Genomic DNA, 6,000 nt, shown 5'->3' on the forward strand with positions numbered 1-6,000 from the left:
CCACTCAAAGCGCTTTACACATGGGGGGGGTCTCCTCATCCACCAGTGTGCAGCATCCACCTGGATGACGCGAAGGCAGCCATATTGTGCCAGACTACACACCAGCTGATTGGTGGAGAGGAGAGTGATGAAGCCAATTATGATATGGGGATGGTTAGGAGGCCATGATGGACAGAGGCCTGTGGGAAAATTGGGCCTGGATGCTGGGGTTAAACGCCTACACTTTTTCGAAGGACATCCTGGGATTTTTAAAGACCACAGAGAGTCAGGACCTTGGCTTAACATCTTATCTGAAAAACAGCGCTCACTGAGCAGTATTGTGTCCCTGTCACTATACTGGGCCATTAGAACCCACACAGACTGCAGGTTGGGCACCCCCTGCTGGCCTCACTAACACCACTTCCGGCAGCAACCTAGCTTTCCCATGTGATCTCCCATCCAGGTACTAAACAGGCGCAGCCCTGCTTGGCGTCAGTGGGCGACCATGTGAGAGTTGCAGAGAGCTAGCTGCTTTAAAATCTGGTCTAGACCCAGCGGAGGATATAACTCCTATCGAGTAAGTCTTTTATTCTTACCTTCATGATTAATATGAAATATGTCTTTACAGGCTACATATATTTTCATTGCTGTACAAAGTGCATCCTATAACTGATATAGAGTATAATGATAAACATAAGCCTATATAATAAAATGTAATGTTTTATGAAATAAACAGAAATAACCTACAATAGACTATTTTGAGGGATGTAACCAAAAACAATGGTACCAATTTATTTTCTGTTGTACATTTTTAATTTCTAAAGCTTCCAAGAATCCAAAATGAAACTTTGAATTGAATTGCCTCATGATAGAGTTATAAAATAGTTTGATAACAAGCAGGAAATTTTCATGAGTCAAAGACATGACCACATTGATACACATTTTTTTTTACACAGATGTGCCCTGATTATGTCTTCTGGACACTATGTTTTATGTGTAATTGCAACTATAGTATATAACCTCTTCTGTGTCCTTCTTTCCTCAATCATGGACATTTTCTCAGCACTATGAGAGAGTACTTTATACACAGGGTGTAAGAGTGGGCTTTTACAAACTTTCAGCCTTTATTATCTTACACTGTCCACTGTTTCCGTGAGCAGGTAAACAAGATGATTTCACATCTATTGAAGCAAAACACTAGGCTCAATGATCCAGTTCTCAAAAGTCTTGTGAACAAATGTTCTCTTTGTGTTTCACGGCCTGGTTTCAGTGACTTAAAAATTTTAGTTTTTCACTTACCATGCATAAACGTTTCTCAAAACCACAAACACATACTGGTAATTCTTTAACTACAGGCACTTTCATGTCCTATGATTATACATCCAAAAATAAATAATTTTGGTAAAATTCCTTTTTCTTTGTCAAACTAACAATAAAAGCTACTTTTTAAAAAATTCTCTAGCTTTCAATTATTTTATTTTTTTTTTCATATTATCAACCTCATTTTGGTGTCAAAATCACTGTTTTCGCCTTGTTGCACAACCAGAGTTTTAAATTTCAATAATGAAAATAACATTTAAAAATATTATTTGTCTGGTTACTATTAATGTATTCTAATTAAGCAGTAGTGAAATAAGTTAAGTATTTTATAGTTAATAATATGAGACTATTATCAATATTATTTTTTATACAAAATATAGCTGCCGCACAGTATCATTGTTGATTCCAGCACAACACTGAAATTTCACTTTGAAAGGTTTGTGTGAAACATTGTTTAGGTGGTTTCTAAAAAAATGAATAGTGACATCTGAGCACATGTTCAATATGGAGAGAATTTTAAAAAATGATCAACAACACTTATTTATTCTACTTCATTTTTCAAACATGCAGTACCTTCAAATGTGTTTTTAAAAATCAAACAAAATTAGGGTAAATAAGAGTGTTTTGTATACATGAAATGCTAGTATAAAATTAAAGCTAATCAGTGAAACTATCTTTCATTTTTTCACAATAAACTATGGAAATAACATTTCCGCCACTGTCATTTCCACCACACTGCCCCCTGAGGTGGAAAAGACAGTATGTGGTGTACGTTTATGGTTACAAAACACAATTGATATGAATTGCGGAGTTACAGGGTTTGGACAATGAAACTGAATCGGTGGCCAATTTAGTGTTGGAGGTTTCATGGATATATTTTAGCAACGTGTGGCCAGTCTTTATTCATCTTCATTTCACACTTAAGAGCAGAGTGTGAATGTTTAACTACCAGAGTAAGAGCACAGTTTTGCTTAAAATATTGCAATGCACACAACATTATGTCAAATGGTGACATGTCAGTTCAAAAGAGGATACATTGTTGGTGTGCGTCTCGCTAGCACATCTGTGACTAAGACAGCAAGGTTTCGTAATGTTTTAAGAGCTATGGTATGCAGAGTAATGTCAGCACACCACCAAGAAGAAGAACCACATTCAACAGGAGTAACTTTGGATGCAAGAGTAAGCTGTCTGAAAAGATTGTCCATGTGCTAACCCTGATTGTATCCAAAAGTAAAAACATAAAACCACAGTTGCCCAACTCACTGCAGAATTAAATGTGCAGCTCAACTCCAAATACATGGCCGACTGCTATAGCCAAACCTTTGCCTATGCCAAACACCTGTTTCCATGGTGCAGCAGCCAAAATCTTGGGCTGTGGACAATGTGAAATGTATTATTCTCTGATGAGTCCATCTGGGGGAATGAACTCCAGCAGCATCACGTGGTGACACAAACACTATTCTATGTAAAGAATGACTCAAAATCTCACTGGACACTGTATCCGTCATGCTCGTCCTGATTTTGCCGAGCATCTGTCATTCCCTAGTTAAACTGATGGTATATTGCCCACAAAAGGAGGTCCGACACCATTCTAATGAATTATTCATTTATTCATTCATTCATTTTCTTTTCAGCTTAGTCCCTTTATTCATGAGGGTTCACCACAGCAGAATAAACCGCCAACTTATCCAGCATATGTCTTACACAGTGGACACACTTCCGACTGCAGCCCATACACTCTCATTCACACACATACACTATGGGAAATTTATCTTACCCAAATCACCTATACTGCATGTGTTTGGACTGTGGGGGAAACCGGAGCACCCGGAGGAAACCCACGGCAACACTGGGAGAATATGCAAACTTCATACAGAAACGGCAACTGACCCAGCCCAGGCTCGAACCAGCAACCTTCTTGCTGTCAGGCAACAGCGCTATCCATTGTGTCACCACCACGCTGCCCCACTAATGAATTATTGTGCTCTATAACCAGACCTTTCAGTTTCATTGTCCTGCCCCTGTAGATGTGTAATACTTTTTATTTTAAAATTAATTAATTTAAAATTTAAATAATAATAGTTTTTTTCACAGTAAACACTGTTACTTTTCTAATAAGCTCTAAACCCAATTAATATAAAATTTTAGCGTGTGACAGGTGTACAATTCAGCATTTGGTCCGGGGCTAATTTATTTAATTGACAAATGTATAATTATTGTATTGATTGTGGAAAGATTGATTAAACTAGATACAAAAATGATCTTAGACAATGTTTGACCACTATAATTTATTTCATTTTGAAATAAAAGCTGTATATTGAGATGTAGTGAAAATGACTTTTGTTCATTTCACGGTGGAAACAATGTTGATTATTAACACTTTCTTATCTTATCTACGTTTGTCCTCTTGCAGATCTTAAAACTAGACAAATTGTTTAAACTTATGAGGCTATGTTACGTTATTTTTGAACAAGTTATTTTTAAAGTCTAAAAGTGCCTGTAGTTAAAGAATTGCCCATACATACATCCTGCTTAGGTATTATTGTAGCCCAGTTTGTGATGTTTACAGTGTTATCACACTTTAGACATTAATATGTTTTAAGATACTGAAAACAACATAAATGTCTGTGTATTTCAAAACTTTTCCAGGCCCCCAAAACACTCTTAGACCACAAAACACTTAGGTGGTTAATGACTCTTAATTTGTTTTGTGCTTGAGCACATGGCTTTAGGTGCGTTCGACTTCATGCAGTGCTGCGCAGATCGATCTAAATCTGTTTTAAAGCGGTAAATGCTGGTTAGAAATCTTGTCCGGATTGACTGTCACGTGACTGTCACATGTGGCATCAAAGTACCGCGACAGCGCTCCCAAATCAGATGGCATTCAAAAGTTTCAAAACAAACAATTCACTTTGTATACCCTCTCTATCTTGTACACATCTTGCTTATTAAAAAACATCAAATAATTTACTGCAGTAATCATATTTTGTTAAGTAATCTGGTTATAAAGGCTGGCTTGGTTGCATTGGTTTATTTTCAACTTTTTTTTGTACAGACTACTGCATCCAGCACCACGAACGATTTAAATGATATATTTTAGTGAGTAACTTAAATATGAATTCAAATAAGTCTTACAGACTTCAAATAAAATAATCATCATTATTGATACTGCCACACTAAAACTTTAACAAATTAAGTTAAAGAACTATTTTATTAAATAATTATAAAATGATTTTATGATTATAATATAAATACATATTTTATTTCCTGTCTAGCCATTTATACCGTGTCTTTCTGGGAAACAGCTTAAAGTGTAGCTCACTTATTTTACCCTTTGTTCAATCTTTTTGGATTAAAGTGCTTTTTTGAAAATGCTTTCATTATCCAAAATAATCTTGTTTATTAAGACTTAATCAAAAAACCTTGTTGTGGGTTTTACATTGGAAAGTTTTATATCTATATATGCACATAAATTTAAAACCCTTTTTAACATATTCAAACAAAAAGTATTAGCCTAAAGAGTTATGTTTAAACTACTAGAATTTGTCCTTATTGCTTTGTATTTAATTGACCTGTCCATTTTTTAACCTCTCATTTCCCCTTATTTCTCTCATGCATTTGTTATATATTTTATTCATAATTCTCCCTTATTTTTTAAAACCGAACTATAGTTTGTAGAGACTGTATTGTTTTTTTTTTTTTTGTAAATGTTTTGTTGTTATAAATATAAATAATGAAATAATTATGATGATGCTATGTGATCGGTCATCATGACTGCAGCAACTTTGAGCCCCGCAGTGTCCAGCTGTCTGGCTTGACGGCTCCGTTTTTAACTCCGCCCCTTTTTTCAATGTCTAATCATATTGTTTAATTCCAACCCTTTTCATAGGACCATACAACAGAATTTTGCAAGCACAAACTCTAGAGTGACCTTTTCAGGATGGCGATCCGACCGTGCGTTTCTCAATGCGGTGGTTTTCTGTCACCGGATGATGGGCACAAGCACTGCGTTGCATGTCTGGGGGTCCAGCATGTTAATGCGGTGCTTGCGGGCAGTTCATGTTGTCATTGCGATGCCATGACTGTTGTGCAGTTAAGATCGCAGCTAGCCCTTGCAAAAGGGCAAACCACCCCAGCTGTCCCCTGCACTGCAGCGGGCACTCGGGCAGATCTGAGGGTTCCAGTGGGAGATTATCCATCGCCTCTGGGCCCGCGGACCTCCCGCTCCTCCAAGTGCTCCATCCAAGCTTCGAGCAGAGGAAGCGATCCGTCTAACCAGATGGTAGCCCTTACATTCGATGACACCGGGGACCAGATGTCTGCGTGGCGCCTCTTCTTGGTGGGGTCCGCCTCGTCTCCCTTCCAAAGCCTGTAAGTTATCTGCCTCCCTCGGAGTCAGAGCTTACAAGGCTGCGGGCCAGGCTGCTTCCGCCTTGCACACTATGGCCACCTACCAGTGCTACCAAGCGCAGTCGCTAGCCTGGCTGCACAAGGGTTGGTCCAACCAAAGCTTGCTTCGCGTGATCTGCACCGCAACTGACTATGGTCTTTGGACCACTAAGTCTGCTGCGTGTGTGTTGGGGAGGACGATGTCCACATTAGTAGTCCTGGAGCGCCACCTCTGGCTAAACCTGGCTCATTTGCGCAAAGTTGACAAAATCCACTTTCTTGACTCCCCCATATCCCAGGCTGGCCTGTTCG

Source organism: Danio rerio, chromosome 12 (genome assembly GCF_049306965.1).
Source record: "Danio rerio strain Tuebingen ecotype United States chromosome 12, GRCz12tu, whole genome shotgun sequence".
Classification (NCBI taxonomy): domain Eukaryota; kingdom Metazoa; phylum Chordata; class Actinopteri; order Cypriniformes; family Danionidae; genus Danio; species Danio rerio.